Source organism: Sus scrofa, chromosome 1 (assembly GCF_000003025.6).
Source record: "Sus scrofa isolate TJ Tabasco breed Duroc chromosome 1, Sscrofa11.1, whole genome shotgun sequence".
Taxonomy (NCBI): domain Eukaryota; kingdom Metazoa; phylum Chordata; class Mammalia; order Artiodactyla; family Suidae; genus Sus; species Sus scrofa.
Window position 1 is genome coordinate 55,161,390 of NC_010443.5, and position 25,287 is coordinate 55,186,676.

At 38.5% G+C, this 25,287-nt stretch overlaps 1 long non-coding RNA gene across 1 annotated transcript in view; it reads right to left on the reverse strand.

The window, feature by feature from the left end:
* LOC102160378 overlaps positions 1-25,287 on the reverse strand; it is a 142,059-nt gene that overhangs the window by 34,895 nt on the left and 81,877 nt on the right. The window contains exons 2-3 of the long non-coding RNA XR_300753.3: positions 12,713-12,760; positions 8,999-9,081 (exon numbers count right to left, since the gene is read on the reverse strand). This is a non-coding gene — a long non-coding RNA (uncharacterized LOC102160378). The remainder of the gene's footprint in view (positions 1-8,998; positions 9,082-12,712; positions 12,761-25,287) is intronic.

Genomic DNA, 25,287 nt, shown 5'->3' on the forward strand with positions numbered 1-25,287 from the left:
TGGAAGCAGTAAAGAAAATTCCTCGGAGATCTGAACAAGGTCAGAGATACAGATAAAACTCAGAGAAGTACAGTGTCAGCAAAGCAAAGAGAAAAGAGTATTTGGAGAAGACCAACTGGTAACAGTGTCCACTGCAGTGACCATTGTTTTGGGGAAAAATCTGTATAAATATACATATAAATATATATATATATATCTCCTAAAGAGAGTGGTTTCAAACTCCGCCAGACAAGTACAAGCACACATTACACGTCAAGAAGGGATATTTTCCTTAATTTGTTTTTGAGAAAGCAAAAAGCAGCCTCTGACTGCTGGAAACTGGTCTGACGCTCACGGCCAGGCCATGCTATTCTCCTGTTGCACAGAAACTCACAGAACATCAGAGTCACTCTGACATCATGATAAATGAGTCAAAACAAAATCACCAAGTGGCCCACAAAATATCACACCTCCCCTGTTCTCAGCTAAGATGAAGGGGAGGCCTCCATCCTATGATTAGAGTCTTTATAAGAAGTGGAGGCTAGAATGCTCTGCCACGTGAGGATATAGCAGGAAGGTGACCTTCTGAAAACCCCAGACACTGAACCTGCCGACGCCTTGATCTTGGATTTCCTCAACTTGTTTCCAGAGAAGTAAATATTTCATGTTTAAGCTACTCAGTCTCCAGGTTTTGTTACAGCAGTCCAAGCAAAGATAATTGAGATGAAGAAATTCCCTTCTACTACTATTTTGATGAATTCATGTCAACTTTTGTTCCCTCACATGGTGAAGACGGCTAGGATTTGTTTGGGTCTTTGCTCCCTATGCTGTGGCCTGGAAACTCCCTAGCCACCGATCTGATATAATTATAAGGCTCACTTTGTTTCCCTTCTCCAAAGGATTATATATTTTATCCAGTTTTCTGGTTTATTGAAACAGGAGACTACCTCAGATTCCTGTTACTCCATCTTGGCTGGAGGTGGAAATCATGATTTTTTTTTTTGCTTTTATAGGGCCACCCCCACGGCATATGGAAGTTCCCAGGCCAGGGGTTGAATCAGAGCTACAGCTGCCAGCCTACACCACAGCCACAGCAACGCGGGATTGGCACCGCCTCTGCAACCTACACCACAGCTCATGGCAATGCCAGATCCCCCACCCACTGATGGAGGCCAGGGATCAAACCCGTAGCCTCATGGATACTAGATTCATTTCTGCCGAGCCACAACAGCGACTCCTCATGATCTTTTTTTTCAATTTTCAATTCATTTCCAGTAAACTCAAACTTTTCCTTTTTCTTAACATTTCTAATTCCTCCTTTATCAACTACTTATTAGGAACCCTTTGCCTATTTATCTATGAAAATGTTCATCTTTTGCATAGATTTATATGATACACTAAGTATAGAAGAAACACAGAAGGAGAATTTTAGTCAGCAGTCATTCGTAAGATATTTCTGCCCCCTTAATATGTTTTATCCACCTCCTATCCTCTTCTTAGATGTTCATATCTGCTTTTAGTATCTTTTCATTTTCTCCCTTTCTATTGTGAGTATTGTTGCTGTTGATAAATATTTGTGTTGGCTCTTCCTTCCTTCTTTGAAGGGACTGGCCCCTTCCCCACCCTTGTGAATCTTATGAGGCTGCCAATCAAAGATCCTGGCTCCCTCTTCACAGATATGTACATGTGGGCCAGTTGAGCCAATCAGAGAATTTTATCCCCTGGTCTATCACTCAAGGATGACAAATCAGAGTCCTTTAAGAGTGATGATTTCTCTCTGTTTTTTGAGGATAGGAGAATTAAAAACAATAGATTTTTATAAAAGCTATTAGATTTTATACTTTAACCTCCACAAAGAAAGCACATAGGAGGTTGAAACAGTCCTGAGGAAAGTTCCCATTGTGACTCAGTGGGTTAAGAACCTGACATAGTGCCGGTGACAATACCGGCTCAATCCCTGGCCTTGAACAGTGGGTCAAGGATCCGGAGTTGCCACAAGCTGCAGTGTAGGTCACAGATGAGGCTTGGATCCCGTGTGAAAAGAATAAAAATAAAATATTATGTACTTTTAAAAGGTGATGAAAGAGAGGAAAATCCCTTTTTTTTTTTTTTTTTTTTTTTAATGGCCGCACTCGCGGTACATGGAAGAGACCAGAGACTGACTCAGAGCCACAACTACTACCTACACTGCGGCTGCCTCAATGCCAGATCCTTTAATCCACTGAGCCGGGTCAGGGATCAAACCATGTCTCTGCAGTGATCTGAGCTGCTGCACTTGGATTCCTAACCTACTGTGCCACAGCAGGAACTCCAGGAGAGAAAAATCTTAATGACACAATTTGAATCCTTGGCTATAGCAGTGTCATTAGTATGTCAACAACACATTTCATTCTATACTTCAGCCAATTTGACTTGGGTTTCTGTTACTTACAACCAAGAGTCCTGGAAAATACAAATTCTAGATGGTTAGGTTCCTAAAATTGATCATGACTGTTCTACCACAGCATCAGTGCAGCACATCTCTTTGTCCATGGCTTTGGGTTATCTTGGAACCCTGGAGAATATGCTCAATAATGACTGGCCTTGAACTAAAAATCAAATGAGAAAGGAAACCTGTCACCTGTGTTCTGGATTTTATTATTTCATTTCATTTCATTTTTAGTGCTGCATCTGTGGCACACGGAAGTTCCGGGGCTAGGGGTCAAATTGGAGCTACAGCCTCCAGCCTATGCCACAGCCACAGCCACAGCAATGTTAATTAGATCCCAAGCTGCATCTGAGACCTATACTGGATCCTTAACTCACTGAACAAGGCCAGGGATTAAACCTACATCCTTACAGATCCTTTGAGTTCTTAACCCACTGACCCACAGTGAGAACTTCTGTGTTCTGCATTTTAAATCAACCCACCATGATTAGCACATGGGAAGTACATGTCAATGGCTTGGATGAGTCGAGGACTCATGGGGGGAGACATCAGACATTTTTAAATATTAGCTCTGCCATTACCTTGGTGTGTCATCTTGGGAAAATTGACTTTCAGCCTAGAATTATAAATACACACTCAAATGGGTTTCTATATATGATCTATTGCTACATTTGACAACTTTATGTTACATATGTAAAAATTGAGCATACCATGCATTTTGGTTAAAGAGAGGAAACTATTTTGTTGATTTTATCACATCTCACCCCACCAACTCTCTCAGTTTTTTAACATTTCATCTCTGATCAGAGATCCTGATTTCTATTTGTTGGAGAGTCATTATCAAGGCTTGTTGAATTCAATATTTTAAAAGATGCTGTAAAAAATCAGCATTTCTACCTTATTCCCAATAATAAGTAAGAATAGCATGTATGCATAAATTACTCAATAGATAAAAGAATTCCTATGAACCTTTAAAACAGATATGCAACTGTTGTATTTTTGGATTTCAGTAAGATAAGAAAACATACTTGAACTCTTTATATTATTTATTTGTCTAATTCTCAAATATCTCAATTTAATAGATTTTTCTTTGCCTAACATAGAAGTAAGCCATTTACAGTCATGGAAATGCCCATAAGGGAAAAACAAGACCCTTTTTATTCTTGTTTTTCATCCAATATTTGCATTTCTGGCTTTTGCAACAGGAAGCATCCCAGTCTCCTATTTTGCATTTTCAAGCTCTCTCTGAAAGAAAAGATTCTACCCAAAAGGACCTTTTTCTCCAAAGAATGCCAATTCTAAGCACTATGCTACATCAGATTTGAGAAAATTTTGAGTGATAATTAGGTTTGTCTAATACTGACTTATACAGGGAAAATATGTCTGTCCAAGAATACTTCCCTGCTCCTCCAAAAAGCTTCACTCTGAACTGACTGCACACATGGTGATCAACAGAGTGAAAAAAAGGATACTTAATTAGGAGGTATATAATTTATTTATTTATTTTTAGTGCTGCAATTAAGGCATATGGAGGTTCCCAGGCCAGGGGTCAAATCGGAGGTGTAGCTGCTGGTCTAAGCCACAGCCACATGGGATCCGAGCTATGTGTGCAACTTACACCACAGCTCAGGGCAACGTCGGGTCCTTAACCCACGGAACGAGGCCAGGGATAGAACCCACATCCTCATGGATACTAGTTGGGTTCATTAACCACTGAGCCATGGAGGGAACTCTAGGAGGTATATAATTTATAACTGAAATCATATGATGATGGAATGAGGCAGACTTCTAAAGTCTGAGTTGTAAACCAAACTAAGAAACAAAGAATGTTTAAAGGTATGAGATTGAAAGTGGAAAGGAGAGGAGGAAAGAAACATGGACCAGACATGTGAAGGAGTAAGCTTCTGGTTTACTACAGAAATTGTATTTAATTTGGGATTCCAGGGAGGGCTGGCTTCATGGGTGTGTGACCTGAGCCGTGGCACAGGGTTCTGAGCTCAGAAGGACCCATGGCTTGGTTTAGTGCTCTGCTGCTGCCATCTTGAAATTCTCCATAATTGTTGAACACGGGGCCCTGCATTTCCACTTTGTACCCAGCCCCTCAAATCATGAAGGTGGTCATTATCCCCATTCAGTTCTCCCAGGCCTTCTCAGCTGTCTCAATTCCCCAGTTCTCATGTTTCGGCAGCAAAAAAAAGGAGAGAAATTGGCTTTCCCATTTACAGACATTGTGTAACAGCTGTCAGATCTTAGATAATTATAGTACTCTCCAATCCACTGTTTCTGCTCATCTGTCCATTTAAAACAAATAGAAACCTGATTTCACTCTGAGTCCAAGGGGCATGCCCTTGAAACGCTCTACTCAAGCCATCTGATTCTGCTCTTGAAAAAAAACCCTGATGATATTTTAAAGACCTAAGTGGACAAAACATTGTGTTCAGCACTATAGTGAGCAGAGAAGGACTACAGGCAGAGTCTCCTCTCAAAGGAGTTAACAGATTGGAGGTGAAGGCAGGTGTGACACCAAAAACAGAGTAATGGGCATGTGGAGAGAAGAGGGATGGTGGGCAGATGTTTAAGTGGATGTTGTGGGCTGAGTCCAGACTCAAAGTGAGAACAATGGCATCATGGTTTGTGAGAGGTACTTCTGAACTGTCTCAAGGATAAAGGAATAAGCATGCCTTAGCTATAAAACAGAAGCAACCAATTCACAGGGAGAGTTTTAAATGCTGTAGAAAAATGTCTCATCTTTGGCCCACCACATTATAGATACTTAATAAAAAATACTTCTCCCATTGACTGTTGTTTTTATAAAAGTGACTGTTGAATTCTCATGAGATGGGAAAAAAAAAAACATTCTCATGAGCTGAAAACCCTACAGTTCATCATCTGACGAGGTCATCCCAGTATCTAGAGCACTGCTGATGAAACACTGATTAAACACAATAAGCTCTGGCTCCAATCCTGGTTCTGCCATTCCCTTGGTGTGTCATCTTGGGAAAACTCATAACTTTCTAAAATTCTGGTATCTTCTCTGTCAAACAGATAGATTAAATTATCCCTTAATATACTTCCAACTACATTTTCTTCTTTTTCTCTTGGACCTTACTTTTTTTTTTAAAAAAAATGACATTGTCAGATAGCTTGCTTTTTCTTAAATTTGTCATTCTTCAGAATGTGTAACAGACCACATATTTGTCTCATTATTTTTCTTTTGGGTTCCATCTCTATATAGCTAAACACATATAGATTGTGGCGAAGTACCTCCACTGAAGAAATGGGTACAACATACATGGGAAGTTAACTACCTTGATGTCTTCATGCATGAACAGAAAAAAAGAGTTCAGCATATATATTTCATTTGCATTGTGGGCAAATATCCTGTCCACTTAAATGTCACACGTACCAAAATAGATTGTAATGGAACTTCGATGTTTTTCTGTTTATTTTCTATAGTCTTCATTGATATAAGACACTAGATAATATTTTTTCCTATTATTTTTAGACATCTCAATTTTCATAGGCTTAGTGGTCTTCTAAGTAGATTATCTACATAGAGTCTAAATTTCTCCATAGCACTGAAACTCCAGAGGGTTCTAGGTATCTATATAAGTCCCACGTGCTAACCAATTGCACCACTGGAACTCTGGGTTCTAGGTATCTAGATAAAAGGGTCAGCACTTTCTTTTTCCCCATTTTACAGATATACCGAAACAAATGACCAGAAAGCGTGTATGAAACCGAATGTAAGCCCCCAGAAGATCTAGAGAGATGGTTATTTTATACTAAGTGACTGGCACTAACTCTGAATTCACAAAGTGCATTTTAGAAGTTCTGTTGTTGTTTTTAAGTTTTCAGCAATTTTCTATAATATTTGTCAGGAGGCCTATGTCAGCATTATGAGTAGGGAGTTAGATGAATGAAAAACACCTGTTTCAGGCCCATGTAGCCATCACGACCTATTTCAATACTGCAGAGAAGCCCTGTTGTGTCACTGGACTACAGTCTCCCTGGTACACACTATCTCCACCACCACTTTCAGCCTTTGTCCATCAGAATTATTACCTAAATCATACTGTTCTTCAGGGACTTCCTGTCCTTATAGATGTTTTTTCCCTGTGTGACCTTCCATCTCTGTTATTGCCTGTACATTTTGGAACTTATGTCTTTCCAACTGTCTTATTTAATAGCTAACACTTATTGAGTACTATGTGGCAGGCAATATTTAATTTTAACTCTTTTTGATTTCCATAGTTATCCTAGGAAGTACGAAGTGTTACTAATCCATTTTGGATGTAAAAAAAATTTAAGACGGAGAGCTTAGGATTTTAACCTAGCACTCTAGTACCAAAGCCTGGTGTTGTTTTTAACAATGCCGTACTTTTTTTAAAGAATTATCTTCTGAAAATACTCATTTATATTAGCCAGTTTAGCCTTGCAAGTCAAGCTCCTTAACAGATGTTGATGACACACTGGAGATACAGTTTTTGAAACTCTGGTAAGTGCCAACAGGTGAAGGATGCTGTCATAAGTTATGATGCTGTCAGTCATTTTCAACTACTGAAAAATTTCCCTCAGTGATATCATTTGAATCTCAGACACCGAATCAACTTTGTTTGTTTTCAATAAAGATATAATTATCTATTAAGTAAAGAGGTAACATTTTTTCCCCACATATATATAATGACTTTATTCTATTGTGGATGATCTGCTTCTTCATGTTGCTATTTTTTTTAATTGAAATATAGCTTACTCACAATATTATATTAATTTCAGGTGTATAATATAGTGATCAATATTTTTACAGGTTATAGTCCCTATAAAATTGTTATAAAATATTGGCTATATTCTCTGTGCTAAACATTATACCCCTATAAGTTTTTATTTTATATATAGCTAACATCATACTCAGTGGTGAAAAGCTGAAATCTTTTCCTCTAAGGTCAGGAACAAGACAAGAATGTCCACTCTTGCCGCTTTTATTTAACATGGCACTGGAAGTCCTAGCCACAGCAATCAGATAAGAAAAAGAGATAAAAGCTATCCAAATTGGAGGAAAGTAAAACTGTCACCATTTTCAGATGACATAATACCTAAAGACTCCCCCCAAAACTACTAGAATTAACAACTTAATTCAATAAAGGTGTAGGATACAAGATTAACATACAGAAATATGTTGCATTTCCATACACTAATAATGAACTATCTGAAAGAGAAATCAAGAAATGATCCCATTTAAAAATCACATCAAAGGAGTAAAATACCTAGGAATAGCCACTGTGCATGTGTGTGTATCTGTGCGCGCATGCACACACAGGCCGCACCCATGGCATATGGAAGTTCCCAGGCTAGGGGTCAAATCAGAGCTGCAGCTGCTGGCCTATCCCACAGTCACAGAAACACAGGATCTGAGCCACGTCTGTGACCTACACCACAGTTCACAGCAACACTGGATCCTTAACTCACTGAGCAAGGCCAGGGATCAAACCCACATCTTCATTACTAGTCAGGTTCATTACCACTGAACCACAAAGGGAACTCCACATAGGAGTAACTTTAACCAAGGAAGTGAAAGGCTTGTACTCTGAAAGCTATGACTGATGAGGAAAATTGAAGATGATTCAAATAAATGGAAAGATATCATATGTTCATGACTGGAAGAATTAATAATGTTAAAATTCCCATATTACCCAAATGATCTATATTTAATGTAATCACTATCAAAATACTCATGACATTTACATAGAACTAGAACAAATAATCCTAAAATTTATATGGAACCACAAAAGACCCCAAATAACCAAAGCAATCTTGTGATAAAACAACAGAGCAGGAGGAATCACACACCCTGACTTCAGACTATATTACAAAGCTACAGTAATCAAAATAGTATAGTGCTGACACAAAAACAGACACATAGATCAACGGAACTGAATAGAGAGCCTAGAAATGAACCCACACACATATGGTCAATTAATCTATGACAAAGTAGGCAAGAATATACAATGGAGAAAAGACAATCTCTTCAATAAGAGGTAACATTATGACCAAAATAACTATTAGATATATCTTCATCACAAATTTAAATAAAAACAAAATTCAGAGTTCCCGTCATGGCTCAGTGGTTGACGAATCCGACTAGGAACAATGAGGTTGCGGGTTTGATTCCTGGCCTTGCTCAGTGGGTTGAGGATTTGGCGTTGCTGTGAGGTGTGGTGTAGATTGCAAACTCGGCTTGGATCCTGTGTTGCTATGGCTGTGGTGCAGGCCTGCGGCAACAGCTCCCATTAGACCCCTAGCCTGGGAACCTCCATATGCCAAGGGAGCAGCCCCAGGAAAAAAAAAAGGCAAAAAGATAAATAAATAAATAAAAACAAAATTCATTGATATGTAACTTCCACCTAGTATAGTGCCCAATATGTAGTAAGAACCCAATAAATAGCTGTTAAATGAATGTAAAAAAAAATAGAGCAGATTTTCAAGAAATGTAATTTCTCAGGTACTATTTACATACTTTTTCTCATTGGACTCCAATATTAGCAATCACTGATTTTTCTAAATAAACTTACTCTATATTAAAACAAAACTTACCATTTTTGTCTTGAACTTTGCCAGTCCTCAGCTTCCAACTGGTTACTTCTTTGTTACCCCTTCTGGCATTTTGGAAAATTTGGCTACAAAGTGATATAAAAGAATATATATTCCTGATTTAGGTAAGAATTTTTACCTTATTATAATCAGTTGTTTCTAGATGACAGATTTCCCCTCTCACTGGTACCTCTATATTTCTTTTTGAAAAGAGCAAATCCTCTTTTAGTCTTTTGCGCAGTTGGTTTTTAACAACCACTTCCATGGATAATGGGAAGGTTTTGTAAAATACAAATGCTACACTTCCTTCCACTTGATATCTTTATGGACTATTTTTTTTCTCTTTGGAAAAACTGTTCATCTAGCCCTCTCTCCAAATATGGTGCTTCAGGATGTTGGCAAGTTTCTACTGTATAGAATATGAATATTTCTCATGGAGATCACAGGCAATGACCACTGGTTCATTTATTAGACCCAAGAACTTAGAAAAGGATCAATATTTTCTCCCACTGGGATACATACAATAACCATTTAAAAATATAATTATGGAATTCCTGTTGTGGCTCAGCAGTTAACGAATCTGACTAGCATCCATGAGGATGCAGGTTCGATCCCTGGTCTTGCTCAGTGAGTTAAGGATCCAGTGTTGCCGTGAGCTGTGGTGTAGGTCACAGACACAGCTCAGATCCTGTGTTGCTGTGGCTGTGGTGTAGGGCAGCAGCTATAGCTCCGATTCGACCCCTAGCCTGGAAACCTCCATATGCTGTGGGTGCAGCCCTAAAAAAAACATTAAAAATAAAATAAAATAAAAAATAATTATATGATGGTTTCCACACATTCATGTATTTATTATCAGAAAATATCTTTCTACTTTACTTTTTACTTCACACAGACTTAGTGCCCAGCAGGAATTCAGCAAATACTTAGAATTAACAGTCATTTTATTTCAATAGATTTAAATCACTAAGAAATAAACTGTTTTCTCTTGTATTTTTGACAAACAATGAGATACATTAACTTATTTATATTACTTAATAATTCAAAATCAAGTTTAATGTAAAAGCTAAGTTCTTTAGATCTTTTGTAAACAGGTGAAGTGTTTTTAATGCTCTTTCATGTTTCTAAATGCATTGAAAAATACATGCAGATGATCAAGTGAATTTGCCCTTTTCCACAGCTAAGAGATGGATTAACTGTAAGTTCATATTTATATACTTTCTTCTATTTTCATAGCTTAGTTTTAATCAGAGTTATTCTATGGACACAGTAAGAAATTTAAGACAGTAGAGAAAAGTATAAGACTCTTTTTGTTTTCTTATGACAGCTCCTCTGCTCCACTTCCACAGATGGAATCCTTGTTAACCTTTTCCTCTGACTTGGTTCTCTTTATTGTTTGTATACTTCTATTTCTGGATTTATAAACTTTAAACATTATCTATTGATCTTCTGCAATGAAACTTGAAAAAGCTGTCACATTAATCTTCCTTTCATCTCTTTCTCAGTCAAATTCCCAAATATTTTTTAGCTGTATCTTTATTTTTACTCTTCTAAAGTTCATAATAATCTACAAATCTATCTATATCTATCATCTATCTATCCACTTATCTTTCAAGCTATCTCTACATTCTCTTACATAAATATGTCTTCTGTGCTCAATCTGTAGGATCATTTAAAAAATGAAACTCCAAATGGCATGTACAATAAAACATGTAAATATTATTCCCTTTAGAATCAAATATTATGGAAGAACCCTTAAATGAGAACTCCATATCAATAAAACTTTCCCACTCATAGGAGAAGCTTCCAAGAATCAAGACCTAGTGAATCTTCTTTAAATGGATTGCTATTTTCTCTATTCTGAGTGACAGTAGCTATCAATATTTCTTAAATCCCACACTCCCCTCACCATGAGATGCTTGTTTTATTTGATTATACTCATTTCTTGACAAATTAATATTTAAAGTGTAGGATATATGCATAGTAAACTTTCTAAGTCCTTATTTGCCTGCAAATATGTTTGAAAATAAATTTGTGGTATAATTTTTTTTTTTTTTTTTGGCTGTGCTCATGCCATATGGAAATTCCTGGGCCAGGGATCAAACCCACACCACAGTATTAACCAGAGCCACAGCAGTGACAACAACAGATCCTTAACCCACTGAAACACCAGGGAACTTCTAAAATTTTTTATTCAAAATCTTCACCTTACGAATTTTGAAAATTTTGCTCAAATCTCTTTAGCATCCACTGTTAGTGATAAGAAATCTCAAGTCAGTCTGGTTCTATTCTCCTACAGGTAATCTGATTTTTTTCTCTCTGCTTTTATTATTTTCTCTTTATCCTTGGGGTTATGGATTTTTCAATGGGATACCCCTACAAAGGAATTTTTTCTGATGCTGTTTGGCACCTGGTAGACTGAAGACTGAAGACGGAAAACAAAGACGGTTTCTTCTTTTATCTCTTTGATTATGTTCTCCTATCTGCTGTCACTCAGAAATCCTACCTCTAAGACATTATGTGCTATGCTATGGGAAATTTTGTCTATTCTATCATCCATATTACTAGATCACAGATAAGTAGTCAGATGTGTGCATTTAATAATTTATTCAATCCAGTGATTACTTCTTAATTCAACAATTACATACATATTTTTCAAAACTTTTTTTCTCTACTGCTCCTTTCTAAAAAAGCACTGTGTTTTTATTAACACAGCAGCCTCTTGGGTTTTTCAGGGAATAGGCTTTTTAAGAAGTTAACTTCTGGTACCAGAATTCTCTTTGCTTTCTCCAAGGCCAACTGTTCTGTTTGTTCACCTTGGTGCTCCTTTTTCATGCTGTGGATTTCCTTTAAATGTTTGGAGATCTTTGGTGATTAAATCATATTGGATAAAGGACTTTGTTGCTTAGTACAAATGGCTGGAAAGGGTTTTTCAAAGATTAATAAATCTATTTTCTTAATGGATCCTTCTTTTGACACGATGGGCTCACATATGCTTTGTGTGATGGGACAAGGCATTTTGATGAGCAAGTTTTCTTCAAGGCTAAATAATGGGCAATAGAGATGCAGGCTGGGGAATCACCACCTCTGCCTAAATCTAGTAGTATTTTAGTCTTGAGTGGGGTTGCTTATGCCTTTCTTTCCCCTCTTCCCTTTTTCCCCCTCTTCATTTCTTTCTCCTTTTTTTGAAGTTTGGAATGAACTGCTATGCTTTTTTCCTCTGGCCACAAAACTTCTAGTGTATCAGGCTGTAATTTTCTCTGCTCTGATTTCTCCAGAAATGTGTCAAAAATGTCTGCCCATTGGTGGCACCTTTTCTGTTTTAGAGTGTTATTATGAATTACTTTTTAAAGAAATATTCCTGTTATTTCAATGGAATTTAGTAAGGGGGGGTGGAAGGTAAAAGAGGAGGATGAACTCTTGTACTCAAACTGATATTTTGAGCAGAAGGTCCGGGGTTCAGACAGAAGTGCCTACCACTTTGTGTTAAAATAAATGGATTAAGTTAAAAATATATCTTTCATTCTCACTCAGTTGTGGACTTTTTCCAAAGTCCCACTTTCTCTTGAAAGTGCCTGAACGAGGAAAAATAGTTTTAACAAATATATTGAATAAGTTAAACATTTCCAACAACTATTTTATGAACTAATATTTGAGTGCTAGAGGGCAAACTGAAAACAATAAATATTCTCCCAGTGAAGAAACATTTACACGTCTTACCTCTTGTCCTAGTTTCAGATGCTATAAAGATGAACCCACGGGGGCTGGCTGGGGAAAAAAAGGAAAGCTTGTTTCAGAAGGAACTGTCCAAGCAATTGTAAGAATTTCTAAATATGCAGAAGGGGAAAATAAATTACTCATTGTAAAGATAATGAATATGATTAAAAATTTTCATGACAACTCATTATTATTCTTCCTCTCAGAAACTATATTTGACATCTCTAGGCTTAGATTATAGTGGTACCTTCCAAAGAAAAGACCTATTTTCTACACACACCAAAATACAAGCAAAAACTAACTCCCTAAGTGACAATATGATCAGTTCTGTTTACTAGGATCCCATAATTTCCTTAATTTAAGTCACTACACCTGAAATTTCCTTTGTTTCCCTTTACTGCTCCTGCAGTAAGTCCAATAATTGGCTTTAAGTATTATTTCTACATTGAGAAAATGAACTTAGTCTTGTGTTGAAAGACCCAATCTCCCTCACAGATTTGCATTTGTGTGGGACACTGATACTTTATTCCCTTCCAAAAGTATTAAACACAGAACACTATGAAAGGCACAGCTTCAATAAAACTGTGAAACCATGAAAACAATGTAATAAATCCAAGAGGTAGGCTCTGAAAGCAAGAAGAGGCTTGGGAGAGATGGGAATGGTAATCACACAGAAGACTCCACCAACTAAAGGGAAATGTCTACAGTGATCACACACAGTAAAGCATCAGTTATTTCCCAGCATTGATGAAGGATCTCTGCATAAGAGGATAACAGCCAGGTAAGAAGGAAAGAGCTGCTTATTCCCTGTCCATAAAGAGCATCAGGAGGATGGTCAGCAGTGAGTGTGAGCGAGCGCACACACACATACTTGTGTGAACGTGCCAAACACATATAGAGAAGATTCTCTCTGTCAAGAGATCAGTTTTACTGAAGATTCTTCTCAATAGTTTGGAGGTCTTCTCTTCCTCCCAGCATTCCCAAGGAAACTGGAAGAGGAAAATCCATCAGTGGGGCCTCAGTCAGTGACCAGAAAGGAGCAATGAAGCTAGGCTTCCGGTGAGCCAGGCTGTGAAGTAGAATGGACCCCAAGTTCTAACTGTCCTATAAATATCTCTTATCCAAGGCATACATTTTGCAGATGAGAACAATCTAGAGTTCACAATGACTCTCTTACTCTTTTCCCCAGATTACCAGTGAAAGAAATGGAATAGTCCCATATACAGAGTTGTTATGGCAGAAGGAATGAATTTAAGTGAGCTAACAAAACCTCTCTTCTTTTTCATGGTGATTAGCCCAGTGTACTGGAATTTCATACGTAAGTCTTCAAATCCAGAGAGAAGAAAACAGGATTTTTAGGAAGCCCAGCTCAAAGAGACCTATGATTCGAGTCACTTTCAGATGACTAAGGAATCGTTTGCTGATGGCTTTCAACTTTGGAAAGTTAACCTGGAAAATCCTCCTTCTTCCTTCTGGCTTTTTTGGTCATGCCACCATTTTCATGATCGGTGTCTGAAATAACAATAATGATAAAAACAACTTCCATTTTTAAAGGTCAAATATTTGTTAAGAACTGTGAAGGGTTTGCAAACATTACCTCAATTAAACTTTATAAATAACCTTAGGAAAAACATTTTATATAAATGATTCATTTTGCTGTACAGTTGAAACACAACATTGTAAGTCAATGATATTCCAATAAAATTTTTTTTTAAAAAAAGTACCATGTCTCTTTCTGAAGGGAAGTCACTAAAGGTAAAGGGATTAAACAACTTGTCCAAGCTCACCAGCTGGTACATGGCAGAGCCAAGATTTAGAGTCCCCATGTATACCTCTCATCTCATCCCAAGTGAACACCACACAGAAAAGGTCATTTATTCAAATATGCTCTAGCTTCAGAATTTTGGAGCTTGAGAACTCAGAGATAGCCCCATCCAAACTCCTCACTTGATAGACAAGGAAATGGGAGCCCACGGAAATGAATGATGGATGGAGACGTAGCAGCAGCTGAATCACAGTTCTGGGCTCTTGAGTCCTAGGGGAGGAGAACCATTTCCAAAACACCATCTTGCTAAGTGGGAAAGTACTTAACTAAGTGAAATGACCCTATGGAAGTTTACCAGGAACTTTTAGGACTTTTTGTTTTAGCTTTCATGGTTGGATATGTTCAGTCCTCAAAATGGAAAAGTGTTTTTCCTTTAATTCAGGAGAGAAAATTTTAAATACTTTGACTAGAATCATCAACACCCGGCAGGGTTCCAAATTCAATTATTTTTCACATACTAAGTGTAGTTCAATTTTAAATTCCATGATTCAGTTCAATGAACGGTTTCTATCCAGATTATTCTGGTGCTTCTCTTTGTTGCTTGCTTCAATAAGCACCTTATCTCATCTCCCTGAAAGTGCTCACTGAAGTGGCCCCTTGAGAGTCTTCATCTTCTCTTCTATTTAGAAAGATGAATTAGCAAACAATCCCGGAAACCCTGATCAATCGCTATTTTCACCATGATTTCCTTCAGGTGTTTTCCTCTAATTTTCACATCAGTACCTTCAGAACTTGTTTATTGTCTCTCTTTCACAGAGTGCTCCTGGATTCTGAAATCACAATCAGCAACTTCCTAGAAATGCTATTTGCAGGACTCAGCATCCAGGACAGCTCTGCAGCATCTCAATAAAGAGGTTTGCTTATTACATGCAACATTACATGTTATTACAACATTATCATATTGTCAGCTGTCTTTGGGACAAATGTGTTGGAAAAAAATACCTCCCTCCCTTGACTTTAAAAAAAAATTGGGGGAGTATAGTTGACTTACATTGTTGTACTGGTTTCAGGTGTACAGCAAAGTGAATCAGTTACACATACATATATCCATTCTTTTTTCCCCGTCTAGATTATTACAAAATATTGAGTAGATTTCCCTGTGCTATTGAGTAGGTCTTTGTTGGTTATCAATTTTATATACAGTAGTATGAATATATTATTCCCATCCTCCTAATTTATCCCCCCCCCCATTTTCCTCTATGGTAATCTTAAATTTGATTTTGAAATCTGTGAGTTTGTGTCTGTTTTATAAATAAGTTATTATGTATCATTTTTATTACATTCCACATAAAAGTGATATTATATGATATCTGTCTTTCTCTGTATGACTTACTTCCCTTAATATGCTGTGACAATCCCTTAGCTTTTGTTTTCTTTAAAGTAATTTTGTGTTCTATGTATATGCCTTTGAAATATACCATTATTCAAATATGTCATCAACATGATGATTTCCTTTATTTTTTATTGCTTATTAATATTTCATAAGGAATTTTTTTTAGGGCCACACCCACAGCATATGGAGGTTCCCAGGCTAGGGGTCTAATCAGAGCTAACAGCCTATGCCACAGCCACAGCAACACGGGATCTGAACTGCATCTGTGACCTACATCACAGCTCACGGCAACTCCAGATCCTTAACCCACTGAGCAAGGCCAGGGATCAAACCTGCAATCTCATGGTTCCTAGCCAGATTCATTTCTGCTGCACCACAAGGGGAACTTCTTTATAAGGAATGTTATTCTTTGGTTTTTATCCCTTGCCCTCAAAAGTCAGTTTTTCATTTAGCTAAGACAAGATCTAAATATAAGATTTTTTTACACTAACTCATGATCAATTACTCTTTACTACATACAGCACAGAAAAAATAACAGAAGAAAGGTATCTGTTCCAAGCAAAAATTGATAGTGATTCTATACTAAATTATTAAACAATTTTGTCTTTTCTATTTCAGCCTTCAACTAAGTCAGAAACTTGGGGTCCTCCTTAATCCTTCCTTTCCTTTACATCCTTTCCAGACACAATTATGTTCTGTCAATTCTGTATTCAAAATACCTCCCAAATTCATCTCTTCTCTTCTCTTTCCATCATGATGCAGTTGCTTGCTCTGATTGCTGCATCAATCTCCTTGGGGCTCCATTGCCTCTAGGTTTGTGCCCTGCCACCCATAGGAGCCAGGGAGACCTCTAGACTGCAATTTACGTCATATCACTGCCCTTTGCAGTACTTTGATAGCTCGGCTTTTGGGTTAAAACAAATTTCAAATGCCTTCAAGACCTGACCTCTGCTGCTTCACCTTCATCATCCTCCCTCATCCTCTGTATCCCAGCCACCCTGAAGAGACCACCTCAACCTCTCTGGGCCTTTGTTTATGTGCTATGACTTCCTTTTGGAGCCTTAGCTCTCTTCTTTTCTCCCTGACCTCCTCTCCTATTTTCATCACTTTCTCTTTTGTCCAACTCCTTCTGAGCTTTCCATCCTTAGGCATCTTTTCCTTTGGGAAGCCTTCCTTATTTCTCCAAGACTGAGGTGGGTGTTTATCTCAATATTCCCTAACCCCTCTTCTGCCTATGACTGTCATAGGCTTATCATACTTGAGAATCATTGCTCATTGCTTGCCTATCTCCTCCTCTGGACTGTAAGTTTCTCGAAAGACAGAACAGGCTTGTTCACCACCTCCTACTGATTTAAATCAGTAACGTCAGGAATCATGAGAATATAGTCTGACCCTCAAATTATAAAAAAGTTTGCTTTGAAGGGCCATGAACGTATCCATACTAACAAGTCTTTTATTTATTGTGTGTGTGTACACATGGCATACGTATTCACAGATATATTTTATCACTGACTAAAGGCTATACACACTTCTATGAATCTTGAATTGCAGCAAAGCCTGAAGAATTCCAGGGACTCCTCAAAATGGTCGCTAATGTCCTTCCTTAGCACTGTGCATCCTCTCAGCCCCTGCCTGCTCAGGCCTCCTCTCCCTTTAAGCAGCTATCTTGAACTAGATCTAATAAAAGTCACCCCCTATCTCTCATTTATGCCCATATCTGACCCAGGGAGACACTCATACATCTTGACTCCAATAAACTCTGGAAGCTTACGTTGTACCAAGGCAATTTTCTCGTTTATTCACTCTGCTATCAGAGCAGACTGCCAGAGTCCCACTCCCTTCAGATCTCTTAAGGTGTGAGCCAGACACCAGTCCCCTGGGATGCTCCAGGCCCAGACAATCTGAATGGATCTCGTCAATTTCCTTGCCCAAGGCTTAGTGTGAGGGATCAGTCCTCCCCCTTCATGCCTATTGCAGAGAGTAGAGGCAAAACTGAGAATCCCATCCTGCTACAGTTCTCTCCACAAGCCCTCCCCTATTCTTAAAGCTTATTTTATTGTCCTAATTTTTTAAAGGCTAACAGTGAGTGTTCTAAGAGTTGTAAAAAATCTGCTTTTTGACCACCGCCTCCTTTGTGAGTCCTCCCAGTGGCTAGGCACCTCGCTTTGGAGTGTGCTATCACTTGCCCTGAGGTCTCGGCCAAGACTGAGACTCAAACAGTTCCTTTTACACATTCTCTTATATAAGGAGATAAATATAACCAAGGAAATAAGCAGAATATCAAGCATATCAGCCAATCACTACGAAATCTGGACCATAACAAAAGAGGAAGTTAAGAGCTAACATCTAAGTAAGGGATAGAATTTCCTAATCATAAGTCGCACAGTTCTAAAGACTAATCAATTGTCCTTCCAACAGAACAAGTTGTAGGGGTGTAGGTTATCCAGGGAGAAATGGAGAAAGTCTCTGGAGAGATCCAGATTCACACAAAAGAACAGCAGGAAAGGAAAAACAGCAGAAGAGGAAAAACCAAAGAGGAATTATACCCACCAACCTACTCAACTGTTCACAACCTAACCTCATTAAGTCTTTTGTGTTTTAACTACCAACACAGAAGAAGCAACCCAAATGTTAATAATAATCATAACTAACACTTAGAAAGTTTTTATTGTGCCAGGCATTTCTCTAAGTGGATTTACATGTTCTAACTTACTTAATCCTCATAACAATCCCATGAGGAGGGCATCATTCATTACTACCCCACTTCAAATTTGACAGATGAAGAAACTGAGTCACAGAGACAGGAAATAAGTTGCACAGGCTTATACACCAAGCAAATGTTGGAGCTCAGATTTTAAATCAATCAGGCCCCAAAGATTACTCTTAATCATGACTCTAATATTACAGTTCTTTAAGACTGAAATAACTGAACTCATTTCATTTGTTTTTAAAATTTTCCAGGAATAGTCTATAGCTATGAAAAATTAAGGAAGGAGTTTGCTGGTGGCTCAGTAGGTTAAGGATCTGGCATTGTCACTGCGTTGGCTTGGGTCGTTGCTGTGGTGTACATTCAGTCTCAGGCCTTGGAACTTCCACATGCTGTGTGCACAGCAAAAACCAAAAACCAAAAAACTGAAAAACCAAAACCAAACAAACAAAAACCCTCTCCAAGTTTTAGCCAGTAGTTTTAGAGCTTATGAAACTATGATCAATTTTCTGGAAAAATACAAAGATGGCTAAGATACAGCATCTGTCTACAAAGAACTTTGAACTTTTGAGGAAATAAAACTGAGATAACCCCCTGCACCACACAATGTCCAATCTCTTCCTCCACTGTGCTGCATGGTCAGTAGGAGGGAGGTGTCTTAGCAGAGGAGAACAGCAAAAGCAAAGTAAGGATGGCAGTAAGGAATAAGCAGGTCTGCAGGACAGCTGGGCTTGAGCATGCAATGAGTTCAAGAGCACGGAGAGGGAGATGAAATCCAAGAGGTAGATGGGGTCTGGACAGAGGCCACTGTGGCCATAAAACTGGAGGACCTGACATGGTGAACCATGGGGAATCACTGAAGATGTATGGGCAGGGAGGCAATTTGCATCTAGAAAAAGTAAATGGGATAAGGTGGAGACTCAGAAGAAAGAGGCACAGTAGAGGCTACTCTGACCAGCCCCGTTGTTATAATGAACACTGGTTTTAAAAAACAAAAACCAAAAAACAAATAAACAAAAAAAATCCAGCATCTCAGTAATAGTTAAGCTGTACAAAGACTAAAAGGCAAATGATAAACACATTACAGAGATGTAACATTTGACAGAGGCATGAGACATCTCTAGTGCTAAACTAGAAGCTGCAGAATAAGAACTACTTGCTGTGTACCTAAGATGGGACTGTGACTGGTACATATATGTCTTTGAGAATTGCAGCCCTACCCTGATATAGACAAATGGAAGTGGTGGGGCACAATAATTTGAATTTTCATATAAATATTACTTAGAAACAGAAACTTAGCAACAATTATTTGTCCCCTATTCTTTTTTTGTACATGGGTCAGCGTTTGAGGTTCCACGGTTTAATACAGCCAAGGGAAAGACTACATTCTGATGACAGGGACCAAAGGAGAGGCTCACATGCTTGATTATATATAGCACATTTGATGCCTGTGCTTGTTTGTGTTTTCTCCCCACCCACAATGTCTGGGGTCCTTGAGGACAGAGCCAGAGCCCTGCATTTCTTTTGCATCCCTCACATGGCTGGAGGAACAGCATGGGCTCAATAAATGCTTCTTTAAAGTGGAAAATACACCACACAGACAAAAAAGAAGTTAACAGCTAAAAGGACAAGTATGACATTTTAGAGCATGAGTAACACTTATATAAAAGGGCCTTATTCTCTCCTTGCCAGAAAAATGTTCTCAAACTGTCACATACAATGAGGATATTCAGAGGTAAGACCCTCTAATGGATTGGACCTGTGAGAAAATCGCAAATTCCCTGCTCCCACATCCAATAGAGGTGCGCTTGAGGAGTAGGAAGGGGTGGGGGAGAGAATGAAAAAAAAAAAAAAGAGTAGAGAAGAGTAAGACTTCTTTCTCTTCTTTACCTAGTACCCAAGTTGATTGAGGCAGAGGAAAGCAGACATTTGCAACTTTATTGCAGATGCACAGACCATTTAACTGTTTCTCTCCAGTGCTCAGAAACTTCCTCTGCATTGGTTGTCATACTACAATTCAGTTTTTTATAGAGAGAATCATAATACAGATCGGGAGCCCTTCCAATATCACAGAAATTGTTAGAATCCTTCCCAAATATGCCCACATATCAACTGTCTTTCAGTGGGATTTTTTTTTTTTTTTGCTAGTCATGTTGTTGCCAATAAATGATTTCTCATACAGATTTACAGAAACATTTCCTGAAAGTGACTGATGTCTTTGAATGATTATTCAATTTGAGAATATGCGTGGAGTGCCTACTTTCTGCCAAGTACTGTGCCAGATGTTGAGAAGCAAAAAATTTTTAAGATTCAGTCCTTCCCTACAAGCAATTCCCAGATCAGTGGGGGAGACTGGCACACATCAGATTATTCCATAATGCAGCAAGCATAACATTTGTGATTTCCAAAAGGGTAATCAGGAGAAAAGCCTAATCTGATCTGGGTGGATTGGGGAAGAAAGGCAGCCAGGGAAGGTTTCCAGACCTCATGACGCCTGAACAGATCTTTAAAATGGTGGAGTCTTAAAAAAAAAAAAAAAAAAAAAAGAGGTAAATGAAAGGAAGGGATGAGAGCAGAGCTCATTACAAGCAGAGAGAAGATCATAAGCAAAGAGTGGCATAAAGGTAAGCAAAAACCTTGCATATGTACCCAATTACAAATATTTCAGGGTTCCTGGTACAATAATTATGAGCCGTGCTAAGGAGCTGGGACTTTCTCCCACTAGGAGAGGACAAGGAGTCAATGAGGACTTTTAAGCAAGTTAACGAATGATCCTATTTGTTTTTAAATAAGTCTCTCTAGCAGTCATCAGTGTGTGGAAAGTTGGAAGAAGACAAGAATGAAAGCAGTGAGATTATCCTCAAAGTAGTGGTAGGGGATAAGCATTATGTGGGTGGTGAGTAAAAGGATGGACAACAGAGACTGGAGAAAGGAATGGATATTGGGTATTAATCTGACATTAGGGTAAGGAAGAGGGAAAAGTCAAGACTTCAAGGTGGATGCTAAATCCAAGGCCACAAAAGGAGGTGATGGGAGGGGGAGAGGGCTATTGAGTTAAATACCTGACATGTGTTTGAGGTGCCTCGGGAAGATCTCAGTGGAAATATCCAGCAGACACCTGGATAAATGGATATGGAGTTTGAGATAGATTCTAGACTACAGCATAATTTGGGAGCCACTTAACCACTTCTGCTTGTGACCCACTACAAATATCCTGCTTGCAAATGCTGTGCAAACTCACTCTCCTTAGTAAAAAAAATGACATATGACTGGCTCACAATGACATTCATACTTGGTTCTCTCAGGGTTTGTGGGACTGTGATACTTTTAAAGAACATAAATTCTGAAAGAAACACCCATTAATAAAAAAAAACAATAACTTCCTCATGTACTCATGAGAAAAGAATTTGAAAATATAATTACCATGGAACTCACTCTATTTCTCTAAAACTCAGTGTCAGGTGGGGCTACAATGCCTTGACTAACTGACTGCTTAGCTGGATGTTGAGAGAATCAATTGGAATAATATAACCTCAATTAGTTAAAAGGCTTTTGCTGTTGATAGACTTTAAAATACCAAGAAGTTTCATATTTTTGACTTAGACATCTAGCTATTTATAAATCCTTCATTTCTTTCAGAGACAACATGAGAATATTATATGAAAGAAACAAACTAGAAAAATAAAGAAATCTGCAGCTGTTTTATTTTCATGAACACAGAGGCCTATGCTTCATTAGACAGTGAGTGTGTCCTCGGGGAATCTCCATTAAGTCATTGGTGACACCGACTCTACAACCACAAATAGAGTCTGGTTTCTATAACATCAGAGTATTGAACTAATGCAATTTTAAGGGCAAAATGCCAGGAGCTAAGAGGATTTGAAGGATAGGAAAAAGCATAATTAGATAAGCTGCCAGATTTAAAATATGAACCATCATTATGGCCAAGAATATGAGGGATGCAAATCTAGAAAAACCACCTATGTCATTGGGAGTCTGATGACATTGTTGTCCAATGTTAAAGCCACACAGAATGAAGTTAACATCCCTTGGTTCCACTCAATCTCCTCATGTACAATATCACCCAACTTCCCACTCTGCAAAATGACCTTACTAATCTAATTTTTCTCAGAGTCTATAGAGTTTTTATCTACTTATTTGATTTTTGCACTTGTTTAATACATCCAGCCACTAGGGTGCCCTCTAAGTTTTCTTTTTGCTGTTGTTGTTGTTTTGCATCAGTGTTTTGTTAGATTCCATTTTAAGCTTGGCCTTGGAGTGGTTCACAAAGGGTGTCCGGCAGAAGGCTCTCTCCTTGTGGAGCAAGGATAAGGGAGACAAGGTTTGGTGATCAAATAAAAACGGAAACTACTGTATTCTGCATTTCCCCATTGAGGTTCAGAATGAACATTAGCATGCTAAGGCTGTGCAAAAAAGGAACACGGCTCAACCTTTTAAATCTAGCATTAGACTTGTTTGATCACAGACCCTTTCTCCTGGAACAACTACTAACAACCTCAGAAACCAGTGCTCCAGTGGATCTACTCTGGGAAACAGCCCTGGAGGGTGGGCAGAAGATGGATGCCTCACACTTCACATTTATAATAGGAACTGGATACATGTTTTTGTCGTTGTTGTTTTCTTAGGCCTGCATCTGCAGCTTGAGGAAGTTCCCAGGCCATGGGTCGAATCCAAGCTGTAGCTGCCAGCCTACACCACAGCAATGCAGGATCCAAGCTGCGTCTGAGACCTACATCACAGCTCACGGCCACGCTGGATCCTTCACCCACTAAGTCAGGCCAGGGATCGAACCTGCATCCTCATGGATACTAGTCAGGTTTGTAACCTGCTGAGCCACAATGGGAACCCTGGATACATGTTTTAATACAGTTCTGTCTGTCCTATTGTCTGTATCCAGAGAACAGAGGAATGATAAGAAGTCTGAGCTTCCACCCTGAGTGTATGGCACTGAGCATATTACATATTTCACTTCTCTTTTTCTCCTCACGGGTAAGATAGGATAACGCCGTGACTACGAGTCACTACATATTCAAGTACTCTGGGAAATAATAGACATCATTTATTAAGTGCTTGCTGTGTGCCGGTATTATGCTAAATACTTTAAAACATTGCTTTTTGAATTCACATAATGCCCCATTGCTGTTGTAAGTTTATACATTTAAACATTTAAAAACTGAGGCTTCGGGAGGGAAGTAACAAAGCCCAAATCAACCCACTAAAAAATATATCAGGAATTTAAAGCCAGTCTGTTGGACTCCAGAACACAAGCTCCTAGCCACTCCTGATACCCAGGCTTAGTAACTCAGGGAAAGGGCAACATAATTATTTAGATATTTCACATATTTCAGTTTGAATTCCTCTGAGATAATTTATCTAAAAAGCTGTTCTCCATCCCTGAGGGAGAGAAGAGCAAAGTTTTTTCTGCCCAACCAGACAGTGTCTGCTTTCCACCCTGTCTCAGAAGAGACCGGTGTCGAGCAGGAGAGGTGCAGGGCAGGCATGGGTGGTAGCTGGCAGTGGCCATGGCGCACCAGGTCTGCAGTGCCACTGTGGTCCCAACATGAAGTAAGCAGTATGTCAATACTGATGCTGCAATTTGTGAGAAAAGCACATTGTTTAAGGAGGCCAAATAAACTACAGGCATTTCATTACAAAGCTGAAAATGTCTTCCATTAGCCCACAATCACTAGCCTGCAAGGACAATAAAAGATTATTCAGTCCATGCCATTTCTCTTTGACACAACAAAGCCATGATCACGAAGGAGAGGCTGGGGTTGGGGAGGGTTTATTCTAGCAGAGAGAATGGAGCTAATCCATCAAATAATGTTTATTGAATGCCTGCTCTTCTAGGCCTTAAGGTTACTACAGAAAAAGAACCAAGTCATGGAATGTATATTTTTTGGTAGATTGGATTATTGTTCTTAAGAATAGGATTATTGTATCTAATTAGAGCCCCATTTATGGTCATGTGACTTGGCCTTGATCCTATGAGAAGAGCATATGTTCTACTTGACTTTTTGACTTTGTGCTTGGTTACATGACATGCTTTGGCTAATGGAATTTGAGCAGATGTGACTGTCACATCTAAGCAGAATTTTTAAATGAGATTTCCTGCCTTGGCTCTGTTTCCTTTTATATTCCTGCCCTTCACCACAAGAACAGTTTATCCTAGAGAAGGAACAGCTTTTCTTCTCCTTCCTTTTTTTTTTTTTTTTTTTTTCCACACCGATGGCATGCAGAAATTCCTTAGTCAGGGATCAGACTCACACCATCACAGTGATCAAAGCCATGGCAATGAAAATATCAGATCTTTAACCACTAGGTCACTAAGGAATTTCAAGAAGGAATAGATTTGCAACTCAAATCCTGAAGAAGCCAGCCTAGCTGAGCCTGGATCTGCTCAGGAGAACTAAGTAATGCTGAAGCCTACCCATAGCCATCATGTGACATAAGCAAGTGATAAATGTTTCATTTTACAGGCCACTGGAGTGCTGGGGCCATTTGTTGCTGCAGTAAACATTGACTGATACACATACTATTTGGGGATATAATGATACGTAAATATTTAATATGTCAGGTAGTAAAAGTTCTATCTGAAAAGTAAAAAGAATAATGATTTGGGAGTGGAGCTTCCTATGTTATCGAGATAGCAAGTGAATGCTTCTCTGTCAGAGTTGCATTTGAGTAGAGAC